At 37.0% G+C, this 14800-nt stretch overlaps 1 non-coding gene across 1 annotated transcript; it reads left to right on the top strand.

The window, feature by feature from the left end:
* Positions 1-8856: 8856 nt before the first annotated feature.
* On the top strand, positions 8857-8977 carry LOC150097819 (U5 spliceosomal RNA). The gene has a single exon (XR_016549764.1). It is a non-coding gene; the product is annotated as a U5 spliceosomal RNA (small nuclear RNA).
* The last annotated feature ends 5823 nt before the right edge of the window (positions 8978-14800 follow it).

The raw sequence follows: 14800 nt of genomic DNA, 5'->3' as shown, positions 1-14800 counted from the left end.
CCAATGGTGGTTCCAAGAAGTTCAGACCTGCTTCCTACATTATCCAATGAAGTATCCTCATACTGGCTCATACAATTTCATGACGACCTGTTGCTAACAGTGTTTCCAAATTGCGAGAAAAGAAAAATAAAATGCTATTCCTTCACTCTGTCCTCAAATGTAACATTTCTGAGATCAAATACGCCTTAGTTTCTCTGAATCCTTTCACAAAATATCTTCACCACCATGAAAACTGAGGGACCAAATCTGTTCACCTTAGAATCCAACCAAGTGTTTGTACTGTGAAATTAAAAAAAACCTCTTTACTTTAACACGTTAATGTCCTCCTCATCACTGCCATAATCGATTGTATTATCCTTTACAGGTATAGTAATTTGGTTCCTGAATTTCAAGTAAATACCCCCATCACCCATAGATCCCATTCTTTCCTTCCAAATTCAAGACATTGTATTCACAACACTGAATTGGCAGCTCACTCAGTCCATTCAAATCCTCCTAAATGAACAAATACTGCTAGGCAATTATAATCCTCCTGTAGAGACACAACATCTGCTTTACTTCATATAACTCTCTTAAACTTTGCATCAGATACAAACATATCCCTATTTAAACCTTTCCCAATAAAAACAAAATTCACTTCATAACAATCTACCAATATATCTAAACGCATACATCTCACTTTAGCTATGTTGTATGCAACAGTAATATTTCAAATGGTAGATGGCAATGTGGAGAACAACACACACTCTTCCACAAACAGATTGTTGACGAATCCTACATTGACATGATTCTTTGTCAATGTCTTTAGGGAGTGGGTGGTTTTGCCATCCACTGTGAGATCTCTATCTGTTATTTGCATGCTGTTATTTTCTGACCTAGGAATGTCAAGTATAAGGAAAGATTGAGAAGATGTAATTTGCAGAGTCTGGTGGACAGGAAGAGGAGGGGAGATATGATAGAGACCAGAAGTTGGTAAGGGGTTGTTATAGGATCAATGCTCGAGAAGTTCTACAGAAAGTAGTGGGAGGTCGGGGAAGAACCAGGGGCCATCCCTGGAAACTGTATAAAGAGGGTGTGAGCAGGGGAGTGAGAGGCAGGTTTTTTTCGTGCAGAGCTCTAAATGATTGGAATGCCTTGCCTGAGAGTGTGGCGTCTGCAAGGAGTTTGAGTGTGTTTAAGTAACACATAATAATAATCTTATTACAGACCTGAAATGGTCTGATAAACTATTTAGTCTCGGAAATAGGGATTACAGAAACTTATCTAACCCTTTGCCTGCCCACAGTACTAATACACTACAAGTTGACAGCCTTTTGTAGTGGGAGGCACATTAAAAAGAAAGATATAAATAAGATGTCCATTGTCAACTTGGACATAATAATGAACACAGCATTTAGTATTGCAGGCGTGTGTATTAATAGCTATCTTGCTTATATTCAAATAATTTTAAAGGTTTATATTAAACAATATAGTAACTATTAAACTAATAAAAATTTATAAATATTTCAAAATATTCCAGAACTTAGTTGTAAATTTACCATAGAAGAATTTTATATGAAATATCTGTAGGAAGAGTGTTTTTTTGGGGGAAAATCTAGTGGACTTAAGTCGTTTCAGGAACCTGTAGTGAATTTTAGAAAAGAAAGATATATAACGGGTTAGTAGCTAGATGTTACTTTACTAAAGAATCCGTTAATTAGTTCTGAAAGCATTTCGATTAGTGATAAATGTGGCTTAAGAAACGTAGCTGCTACCTTACACATGAGAATCTCTCCGTTCAAAAGAGTTATAAGGAGGAAATGCGATTCCACCCAACACGGATTTGCATATAGTCTTCTGTTTCATTTTAGGATTTTGATTAATTGGATGGTTTGGAATTAATTGGAAGATTTGTTTGGATTCTCAAATACAAAGGAACTTTCAGTATGTCAAATTGAAATTGAATTTATCAAAGAACACGCAGAACGCAGAACGTTGCTGACTTGATGACTTGAATATGAAAAGCATAAATGCTTTTCATATTCTCTTTGTCTGAGGGGCGGGGGTTCTTTGAGTGGAGAGTAATTGAGCGTTAAGCTCGCCCAGGAAGGGCAGTGAGATTAGCTGTGGTCAGCTGAACATAAAACTGACTTTTGGGTCTTTTGTATTTGTAGAATTCTGTTTCATTGTAGTCTGAAGCTTGCTTGATCAGCGGGTTTGATGATTGTTTGTCTTGGTGAAGAACTTTGCTGCTAGATCATGGAGGAGGGATGCGATGTAGGGAATGTTGACTTCTCTGTGAATCTGGGAGTTTCTGATAAACCATGGGGAATCCAGAATCATTCTCAGGCACTTATTTTGTATCCTCGGCAGTTTTTGAATATTTGTGTTCGAGGTGTGGCTCCATGCAGGAGATGCGTAAGTGATGACTGGGCGTATTACCGTCTTGTATATGAGTAGTTTGTTCCGGATATCCAGTTTACTTCTTCTGTTGATCATGGAGTAGAGTTGGGGCGATTGCTTTCGATGTCTTTGAGCTTATATGTTTTATATGATTGGTGAATTGGAGTTTTTTGTCAAACATGACACCGAGGTATTTGACTTCATTCTGCCATGGGATCTTGGCACCTAGCAGATGTCTGTCTTCCTTGATCTGAAACTTCTTTGGGTGAACAGGATGGCTGAACTCTTCAGTGGGTTTGTTTGGATCCTCCAGTCCATCAGCCATTTCTCCAATTTGTGAATACTGTTTTGGAGTCTTTTGATAGCTAGTTTGGGAGTGAGAGATTTTGCTAATAAAGCAGTATCATCCGCATATAATGCTGTGATTGTTGAACTTGGATTTTGTGGAATATCAGCTACTGTTTTCTATCTACATAGCTGATATTCCACAAAATCCAGGGGAGCCAGAAGAGAACCCTGCGATACACTTTCCAGGAACTTGCGTCTGGATGATAGGGTTTCATTTATTTTTACTTGCATGAATCTGTCTTTAAGGTAACTATCAAATGATTTTTATCAGATTAGTTGGCATGTTAAATTTGATGAGTTTGTAGAGAAGACCCCGGTGCCACACCTTGTCAAAAGCCTTCGCAGCGTCTATAAAGACCGCAGCTGTGCGGAGGTTCCAGTTGAAACCAGTGATGATAAATTCATCCAGTCGGTGTATCTGATGTGTGGAGCTATGGCTTTTTCTGAATTCGAACTGCTCATTAGGGATAATTTTCCAATCTTTTTGATTGGTGTGATGTCAGTCGTTTTCCATGCTAAGGGAAAATATTTGAATCTGATTATTGCATTGATAATATTGACTAGGTGCACAATGGCTTTTCTGGGGAGTAATTTGATTGTTCTGTTTGTGATTCCCATCTGAGCCTGGAGCCTTGTTGTTATTCAAGTGGGTTATGATATTTATAACTTCTACTAGAGATGTGGGTGTGATGGGTTCTGCCTTCTCCTTTTGTTCTGTTATAACCTTCCTGACTCTGCGGTGAATCTTGTAGATTAGACTGATGTTTAAATTCTAGTAATAGGGGTTACACTGAGTTTCCAAATTGTCAACCAAAGCTTCTGTTTTTTCTTGGTCGGTGTGAGCTGCTCCTTTCTTGGTCTGAAGTGCGGGTATGAGTTGCCTTTTAGTATGGAGGGTTCTCAAAAATTTCCAGATGGAGTTATCCTCTGGGTTAATATTGTTCAGTTTGGTTTCCCAATCTTGATTTCGATGTTTTTGTACAGCTTCCCGGACTTGTCTATTTAAATTATTCAGAGTTGTTTTATCTTGTGGGGCTTTTCTGTTATGGTACCTCTTTCTGGCTCTGTTTTTCAGCCTGATCAGGTCCATAGTTTCCTCAGAGATCCGACCACTGGAATGAAAAACTGTGGTTTGTGTGACTGAAGTGAGTGCTTTTTTAATTTGATAAGTGAGGTTGTTGACAGCTATATCTATCTCCTCTTTGTTATAGATAATGGGTGCTGGGCCAGTGTGGTCTGAGAGGGGAGCTTTTCCCATGAGTGTGGAGGAGATAATTGTTCTTGTGTACTGAACTTGAGCAGAATGGGGTTGTGATCAGATGACAATTCGTTTAGCGTTTCCAGTTGGTATCTGTTTCTAAGGACCGTGATGTCCAGTACGTCTGATCTTCCATTTGGACTGTGATGAGTGGGCTCTGTGGGTCCGGCTATAACAATAGAATTTTGCGTTGAGGAAACAGAACTCCACAGACTCCAGCCATGATGATGGAGTCTGTGGAGCCGAGAATGGAGTCCAAGTCAGATACCAATAATGGAATGCTGGGTGGGTTGTGTACTGCATAGATTTTGATACTGCCAGCATTGTTTGTATGGACGTCAACACCTGTTATCTCTAGGTTCTCGGTTTGTGGATTGGTCAATACATTGTGGCTTATGTAGTTTTTAATGAATATGGCTGTGCCTCCTCCACTGGCTGTGAGTCTGTCTGTTTTGTACATTGCGTAGTTCCGTGATTTAGGGTTATTAGCTGGTCTGAGATGTCTGGCTCCATAAGATCGTCTGCTCTTCTTCTCCGTTTGTTGGAGTGCTCTTCTTGTGAGTTGTTATGACGGGGGTTTTTAGATGGCGGAACAGTTATGAATTCCTCTTGGGTTTCTTCATCCTCTACTTCTGGATCATTTGTTTGGGCGTACGTACAGGTTTAAATAACCCGGCCAGTCTCAAACTTTGCCATGATAAGTTTTAAAACTTCTAATGACTCCTCCTTGTTTAGAGTCTTAATCTGTTCCTTGATACCTTCCATACCAATCGGGAGTCTCCTGGAGTTATGAAACGGCTACGAAAAAACCCTGAACAACGTGGGGAAGTGAGCCTACGCTTCAGTTGCTTTTAGTAAGTAATCAAGAATGGCGATTTCAACGGCGGTTAGGCCTATCGAATCTCCCAATTACAGTCCACTTAAATGTGATGTTAACTTGCTGTTCTTGTATATAATTTAAAAACTATAATCGCGTCTCTGCTAATTAATTTAGCAGCTACACTACAGAACCAGATTTTCACATCATACTTGCATTACAGTAGTAGTCGACTTTAAATATCCTCGCCCATTCACCTCCTAATCACATCAATGCTTATCACATCAGTACTTACTTCTATAATGCTTAAACCGCTGTCTTAATCAAAGAACACCTCGACACTTAGAAGAGATAAATACTTTCTATATGAGATATAATGTAGTGTCAATGACTCCTGTCAGCCCAGGATATTTTCTGCCTACCTGCTGAGGAGGATTGGGAAGAGTACAGTATATCTCGCAAAATAAAAACAATTCATTTCTTATTAACTGCATCCGTTCTTTTATCATAGTTTTTTTTTATTTATTTGCTTTGCTGTACCCAGTTAAAAAAAAAATCAATTACTTAACATGCTTTATAATTGAGCAAAATATGACGTGAGAAATTTCCAATGCAAGGCAACAGATAACCTCTAAGGGAGAGCAGATGGTTTTTACATGGATTAATGTTCCTTATTTCAAGAGCATGCTGCTATTTTTAACCGTTTCCGTCATTTTCTGTACACTTGAATCACTGCTGAGCGAGATGCTGTATACCGATCCCCATAAATGGTGGAATCATAGTTCATCACCTGGCTGTATAACAGGAACGCTCCCCTCATTCCCTGGAGAACGAAGGGGAGGTTTTTCTTCAATTTCTTCCTCTAAGCAGCATTTCACAAACTTTTCTTCCAACGAAACACTTCACAAAGCCTGAAATTTAACGGAACACCCTGCTTAGAGTCGAGTATGATCGGTTTGGTATTCAATGTAAAGCTAAGCGCACGCTGTATCGCATCGCAAAAATGCGACAGCGCACACTACAGGCGTGCAGGGCCGCATCGCTTCGCATTGACCTTGTTTGTGACTGCACGTTTCCTAGAATAGATACCTCCGTACTTCACCCTTGCTCGGAGGCGTCAACAACCATGGGCGGCTGAGCCAAGGCGAGCACGCGCTAGCCTGAATAGTACAATCCACATGCAAAGGGAGGAACGCCTGATTTTCAAACATGTTTTGAACTTGTCGCAGCATTTAAAATCATTCCAGGTTCGTATTAATTTTGATAATTTTTCAAGGAACCCTTATTCACTTTCTGCGGAACACAGTTTCGGAACCCTGTTCAACAGCACTAGAGAAGTTCCGTATGACTTCCGGGGTATATTTGTGTTCTTTGCTAGGCATTTTTAGGAACCGTCGTGTGCAAACCTTGGTCCGAGGTCGGACCAAGGTTTGTACACAGTTTGCATATCATTGGTCTGCAAACAGGGGCGGCTCGTGCATAGGTACTACGGAACTGCAGCACCCCCAATTTTTTATATATATATATATATATATATATATAAGTATATTTGTTAATTTATTTATATTCGCTTGTAATATTTAATTTTATCATCAACAATCCTATACAATTCTCTTATTTTGTATAAAAAACAATAAAAATCCATCTTGTAGCACTTAGGAGGGGGCTAGCAGCACTGTGTTTACAAGTGCAGCTAGCCCCCCTCCTAAGTGCTTTTAAATAACCACAGTGTCATTTTGCTACGCGCGCAAGCATATGCATGTCATAGTGAGATGCGAGCTATTAGCGTAATGCGGCACTGTCCGTCGCGCAGTTCCACTGTTGTTTATATCAAGTTTACGCCAGTAGTAGAGTGTTCGTAATGTTTATCGTGTTTACTCGGTCTCTTTAAATATTTGGACATTACAATTAAAGGATTTAATTGTAATGTCCAAAAATTGTAAATCCATTCCTTTAATTACAATTAAGAAATGGATTTTATGTTTAAGTAATTTTGAATTATACCAAACTGTATAATTTTATCGATAATAAACAATGTTTTTCATGTTTAATTTTTACCATAATTTTGAAATTTTATCCAAACACGTATTCGCTGTACTTACAGTGTGTATGTATATTTCGAAAGTTGCAGCACCCCCACATTTCAAGCCACGAGCTACCATTGTCTCCCAATATCGACTGCATTGCAAAATTCGCGAGTGGTGATGCGATGATCCTTCTTCATCAGCACATCGTCATTGCGATGCTTGTTTCTTTCGGTTTTACCAATATTAAAATACCTCAACAATATCGTTTCCACACGCGTTTTGCAGATTAGAATGAACTTCCGGAATTAGTTGTGACCGCTTTGTTAGTTTGAGCAAATGCTCAGTTATTGTACGTTATATTTTTGAATATGCTGGAAAATTCGGTAACATTCTTCATTAAATCTAAGAATAATTCAGTGGATTTAAGATTTAATTCTAAATTAAATTCTAAATGAATAAGTTGTGGGACCTATACAAACTAACCAATTGTATTTACCTTTGGATGCGATCCACTGGTCGAGTGTCCAGCAAGTCAGCAAATCTTTCCTTTCGTTCAGCGTATTAATATTATCGCATTGCAACTGATGGGCATTCTGTATTTCTGTGGATTCGTTACAGACCTCTTTCTCTTCAGAAACTACACATTACAAACTGTCATTACAAACCCATTTTTTGTTGTCAGTGTCATCCGAGCTATTTTTCGTTTAACACTTTCATTGCCAAGCAGAAAATTGGAATTTCGTGTGGTGGACAACTTTTTTTTATTTTTTTTATTTAGTTAACGACGTCCACGCGATAACGCGTGATCGGCCGTTTGGTGAGAACTCGCATCGCGCGATATCGCGTGTTTGGCAATGAACATGTTAAGGAAGGTACCAATGTACTTATCTATAGTTGAAATACCGTACTTACTCACACATAACTCTCCCCCCCCTGATTTTACTTTTCGAAAAAAGAAATTAAAAAGTTTCGCATATACATCGCACATGAAAAAAAGCTTAAACACGTTCACTTTAGGGAGAGAGTAGCTTGCTCCCACGGTACGCCCTACCCAATAGCCACTTTCTGCAGAGGCAAGAAAACCAAGTACTTTTATTATGTCAGTGAATAAAGTACGAGCACTCTGTGTAATATATTTCTCAACAAATAGTGCAATTACAGACAACTGGGATTAAAACGACACTAATGAATAAATCACAATCCCCCCCCCCCCATATAGAAACTATGCTGTATATATAGACTCAAGCAAAACCATATGCTGCACCGGCAAACACAGTATCTACCTAAAAACTATTGTTCTTAATTAGAAATGAGTTCGCTCTGCAGCAATAGAATTCAACCGAACGTGTTAAAATTCGTAAACGTGTTAAAACTGAGAAATAATATGTACATAGTGAATGTTGTTATGGCAGTTTCACATATTATTGGAATTCGGTTGAAGAGAGTTAGCATTTCGACTCATTTGTCGGCTTGCTTTTATCTTTCCGTCCCGCGATCTTTTGTTAATACCATACCAATCTTATGCACGTCTTAATAACCTGCCTTTGCTGTCTGTTTCGCGTTAGACTTTTTAAGTCTAACGCGAAAGTCTCACAAAACAGAAAAATGTTCGGACCCGGTGCATAAAAAAGTTCCATGGCTGCACCCGGAGGGTCCCGGCTGAATTTAACCACCGGAATAATTCCTTATACTACATTCTGAGAAAAAGTGACAAAAAACAATTTACAATTAACTTCTAAAGTGTAATAACTCAGTCAAATATTTATAGAAGCTTTTGGCTCTTTATTCTAGTAAATCTGTAGAACATGTGCTACATAACTTTTATTGAATAAACGTTATTTTTAAAATGAACTACGTAGCATAGTTAATGAAAGCAGTATGTAACTTAGATTATAACTGTAATTTATGTATTATAAATTAGTTATCTTAAAAATGTAATTAAAAAACGTTTTAATGTTAATACACCAATAAATTCTTTACATCATATTATGCTTATAGTTTCGAGTTCATTTTTTTTGTTCGAATTGCTCAGGTTTCCCTTCAAAGCACGTGATAATCTTTCGCCTTTTACTAAAGATTACCGTGGAGGGGAGCATTACAATGAGCCTGTTGGCGAATTTTTGTGGTCCCGCCATTAGGTGGGACTTATTCTCAACTTCAAAAAGAAGAATTCAACTTAGTACACCTCGCACTGTTTCAAACCAGGTTCAAAAAAAATATTAAATGGAAAATTGGCTCTTTTAGTAATTCGAATTGTCTATGCGACTGATCCCAGAGGTAGCCCAACACCAGGGCAACTCGTTGCAAAGGTGGTTAAAGCTTGGTTATCAGATCGACTGTCGCCGTATTATACTGCTTGTGAACCCTTATTTTACTTATTAATGGCTCCAAAGTGCAAAGTAGTAAGGTTAGCAATTCGTATATGCCAATGAGTAACCGTAAAGTGCTTCATAATAAAATTAGTTTAATCCTTTATCCAAGTGTGAGCAAATAAAGTTTGCGCCTGAAAGTATCTTCAGGTCTGGGGTAAGATGGTGCAACTCGTTGCAAAGGTGGAGCAAGATACCAACATTCCTATCTCGGTATCTTGCTCCACCTTTGCAACGAGTTGTCCTGATGTTGTACCACCTTACCCCAGTCCTGAAGATACTTTCAGGCGCAAACTTTGTTTGCTCACACTTGGATAAAGGATTAAACTAATTTTATTATACTTTAACCAAGTGAAAAATAAACTTTCAACGTAAAGTGCTTCTTCATCATCAAATTCCTGCCATGTACCAAGGGGTGTACAGGATATGATAGTACTACATGAAAAAAATTACATCATTATTAATTTCCTATCTACAATTTTCCTCCAAATCAGCCTGTTACTTGTCAACACTCCAACATTATCAGATCTTATATTTCTATCGTCTAAGGCACTTTGTACCGTATCAATCCACCTATATCTTGCTCTTCCTCTGGGTCGTTTTGCTGCCAACCTGGCAGAGAACACTTGTTTTGATAATCTTTCCTCGCCCATTCTGTTTAAGTGACCATGCCACCTGAGATTAGCTCTGCTAACGTATTCCTGGATGCTGACAATGTCAAGTTCTTTCCTAATATCCTCGTTTTTAATATGATACTGCCACTGATGCCATCTGTTCACACCTCTAATCTTTCTCAGGACTCTCATATCTGCGGTCTCTAGTCTTTGGTCAAGTGTTTTACTTCTGACCCAGCTCTGAGATCCATAAGTTAAAACTGGTTTGAACACTGTCTTGTATACAGCTAATTTAGTGTTCCGACTATTTCTCTTATTTCATATGAATTTATTCAATTGACTTCCCACCATACCAGCTTTGCTGATTCTGTTGTGCTTCTTTTAAGTGCTTCTTTTAAGAAAAAGATGAAAGTTCTCGACTTTATAAAATAATAAATAAATCATTAATAAAAGAAAAACGTGTGATGAGGTTGCTAAGATTCTACGTTCAGATAGCAGCTTTATTACAGTAGGTTGTTATAATTATTCTGCTTTATTATTAGTTGTTATCTCTTGCTGTGCCCAATTTATAAATTAAATTTTAAATCATAGCTATGTATGTATTGGAAAAAAAAACCATAATATATATAATGTTCGCTATTATCCGCTGTTTCAGGTATCCGTGGGATTTCTTGGAACGTATCCCAGCGGATAAGGGGGGGGGAGGGACCACTTATATGTATTTATTATAACTATCAGGAGAGCACTCCACCACAAACTACATTGTGTTTCTTAAACTGTTTCGGGGAACCTTGTGGATTTCCCAGCGCATACTGGCTCATCTATGACTGTAGTAGATGTAGTTTCTGGGAAAAACAAAAAAAAACTTCAGTGAATGGGGGAATTTCTATTAAATTGACTTATTTCTTGATCAGTCATGTTACTTTATTATTTTAATATGATTAGCATATTAAAAATTATTTATATTAAATTCTTATTTTTATTCGGATAATATATTCTATTATTTTATTAAAATATTTTGAGGTAACGGTTCATTACCATAATGTCTGCGCAGTTAGCCTAGTGGCTTTGCGCTTCGCAACCATATGCCTAGGGAAGGAGTGTCCTGGGTTCGATTCCCGTCGCCGACGTGAGGAGCTTAAGGATGTGTGTTGTGTGTGTGTGTGTGTGTGTTCAAATTTGGCAGCACACTGTAATTAGTTAGCTCTTGAATATCGTTATATTAAAAATAATAATAACAAATAAAACTAAAAATGTGAACTCTTATAATGCATTTATAATCAAGAAGAAAGATTAAGGTATAAAACATTGGATAAAAGAATCAAACAGTCATGCAGAAGATGGAAGAAAACTTGATAAATAGGCAGTGCACCGAGATAGAAGAATTACAAAATAGGAACAAAACCAGAGAAGCGTTCCTGAATGTGAAAGAGCTTAATGGAAGAGCAAGGCGTATACAGTCTAATGAGAGGGCCGTCACCAGATTAGATCGCGCCCTAAGGCAAACAATTAAATATCCCCTGATGGATTATAAGGCCAAAATATGAGAAAATCTCCAATTGCTATTTTGTTTTTATTACGAGAAAAACATTAATGCAAAACAATCACATAATAATATTAAATAAATGTTTGCTCAACGGGGATATCGCACAATGAAACTGTTTATAAGCTCCTCTTCTAAATTTAAATTATAAGTTATATCCGCCCCTATCGATGTAGTTGCTAGACCAAACAATCTTTCTTGGGTCAGAGACATCAAGGACAAAGACAAAAACATAATCATTGATAAGGGAAAATAAATGGAAGAAGGGCGGAGTATTTATCAGATCTCTATGATGATGATAATGGTAACATGATAGATGATTCACGACAGCTAAAGTCAAACGTAACAGATACCACTCTACCGACAAGAAAGGAGATAGAACACGTAATTAAGAATCTTCCTAATAATAAATCCCCTGGGTGTGATAATATCCAGGCTGAGCTGCTGAAAGCTTTGACTGGCAATAATAACAACTATTTAGTGGAATCCATTCAGGACATCTATAAAACAATACAATTACTTGAAGTTTTTACAACATCTGTCTGCATACCAATTCCAAAGAAAAACAATGCACAAAATTGCGAGGATTACAGAACTGTGAGGCTAATATCCAATCCATCTAAATTTATTTTAGCCTTCGTTAACAAACAAATTGAAAGAGCCTTAATAGGTAATTGAGTGAACAACAGAAAGGCTTCAGAAGAGGGATGAGAACCATTAATGCTATCTTGGAACTAAAAATACTAATAGAAAGATCACTTTAAAGAAACAGGAACATTTACATATACTTCATAGACTTTCAGAAGGCCTTTGACCGAGTAAATCATAATAAAATGTTCAATAGATTAGATAAATTAGACATAGAAGATCATGTACTTAAGATTATAAAAATGGTTTACACCAAACAGAAAATGCAGCTGTTTGACGATGAGACTTTAGTGAAAATAAAAAGAGGAGTTAGACAAAGTTTTATCCTTTCACCAACCATATTTAATATCTCTAGTGAGGCAGTGAAGAAAAAGACTGAAAAACAAAAAATAGGAATTAGTATCAATGGCATAAAATACAACAATCTTAGATATGACGATGATACCATTCTAATAACAGAAAACCGAATTAAATTAATCAAATTACCGCAACTACTAATTCAAGAAGGTAAAGAATCTGGATTAAATATAAATGCAAGAAAGACCAAATTTATGAAAATCTCAAAAGAAAGAAGATCCGAGCCAGAAATATTCAAACAATATGAAAATTGAACATACAACAGAATACAAATATTTAGGCACCTACTTTACTGCAGATGGCAAGCAAGATAAAGAAGTAAAATTAAGAACAGCCATAGCTAAAGACGCATTCTGGAAAAATAAAGATCTGCTCAGAAGTTCTGTGAGTATAGAGACAAAGAAAAGGATGATAAGAACATTAGTGTGGCCAATTTTCACATATGGAAGTGAGACGTGGATATTCAAGAAGAGAGTAAGGCAACAGATAATGGCCTTTGAATTGTGATTCTGTAGGAGAGCTCTTAAAATCTCATGAACAGAACATGTGACCAATACAGATGTCCTACAGACTGAAAACACAGAGATCCTTATTACAGGAAATGATGCAGAGAAGGATGAGTTTGTACTGAGAGGTTCAGCAGGACACTAACAACTTTAGAAGGAAAGTTTATGGGAAGAGTATCAAGAGGTAGAAAAATAAAAAATAAAAAAGGACACGGTTTATTTTGTATAAGATCATGGACAGGATCCCATGGCTATGCAGAAACAAAAGGGAAGCCACCAACAGGGAGAAATGGAAGGACATGGTGCTGTACCCTCTCACTGAGGAAGTGAAAGGGTGAAGCACTTCTACATGAAGAAGAAGAAGAAGATAATGCATTTGAAAAAAAAAATGTACTTCATTGAAAGTATGGCGATATTTGCCACATAACAAAGACTTTCAATCGAAATGAAATTAAACACTCGTAATTAATAAAAGTTTTAACAAAATTTCTGTTCGTTTACTTTACTAATAGCTGCTTTAATAATAACAAAGCGATTAAAATATATCAAAAAAAGAAAAAAAGGGAGAGAGATAGAAATTTGGTGTTTATTTTAATATCAACAAACTTATTGTGAAAGTTGTTCAAAAGAATCGAGAGATTTAAAGCAAATAATGTGTCAGTAATACAGTTGGAAGAAGGATAGAACGTGAGCCAAATAAAACGAGTTCGATTCTCGTCGTGCTTGGACTCCACAGCAGTGTCACAGGGAAGAATATCAATGTCTGGAGAAAATACATGACATTAAAATTGAGCATCTGCGTCTAATAAAATGTTCAAATAAATGTTGTATTTTAAAATTAATTTTTAATTTTTATTGATTATCATTCGAATAATTAGGAATATTTATAAACACATTATATTGAAAGCATCAATTTCACTTTTTTGTGACAATAAGCTCCTTCCCTTCCCCAAAAAATAGACTTTTCTTTCCAATCGATATTTGTGCATTAAATGGTCGACACGCGAAAGCACCTTAAAAAAAATCATCAAAATAAAAGGACTTGCTAAAATGCAAAGCTAAGATCATTATTTATGGTATGCACAAATTTCCAATTTAGACTCCAGTCGGGGCGTGAAAAATTAGTAAGGGATCCCGACTGGCATATATTTTAATATTTTGTTTCTTTGACAGCTGAAGAAGTATCACGTGATTTGCGTGAATCTAGTTATTGTAGTTAATAAATAATTAAACCTGATAATGTTGGCCACCGCGTCTCGTTGTATTAACCTGTTCGTGCGTGTACCATTCGTAATTACGTTCCTCCGTGGGTCATATTTTGATTTTAATAAGTTGTCTTGAGGATGCAAAAACTGAAGTTGAACAAATTCACTGCATGCCGAATCGCAGAGCTAAAATAGAGGTCATTGCTGAAATACATTAGCCCGCCCCCTCCTTATCCTCGGTCAACCCGGGTCGGAAGATATTATTAAATGGAAAATTCCGGAAATAAACAATTTATAATTACATCGGCAAAGTGGATATTAGATCAAACATTATTTCAAAGCCGAATGTTTGTACAAACTATGAAAGTTTCGTAAATTGACCTGAGAGCTTACGAGAATACAATCATCAGAATATCCGAGTTGACTTAGCTACTTAAGTCAAGTAGGTAGTGCATCGCATCCCGAGAGTGCAATCTCGTAAGCTGTCAATTTACAAACCTTTCATAGTATCTACCAACATTCGACTATGAAATAATGTTGGATCTAATATCCACTTTGCCGATGTAATTTTATATCACCAAAATGAAGTTATATGGCTTTTGTTTTTTTAGTAATAGGCAATTCGGCTGATCCCAGAGGTAGTCCAACACCAGGGCAACTCGTTGCAAAGATGGAGAAAGCTACACACATGCTGAGGTTGCTAAAATTCCATTCACATTCAGATAA

The sequence above is a fragment of the Typopeltis vanoorti genome, chromosome 17 (genome assembly GCF_054136105.1).
Source record: "Typopeltis vanoorti isolate ZY-2024b chromosome 17, IOZ_Tvanoo_1.0, whole genome shotgun sequence".
Classification (NCBI taxonomy): domain Eukaryota; kingdom Metazoa; phylum Arthropoda; class Arachnida; order Uropygi; family Thelyphonidae; genus Typopeltis; species Typopeltis vanoorti.
Note: the sequence above shows the minus strand (reverse complement) of the source record. Positions and strands in the feature narration are given on the sequence as shown.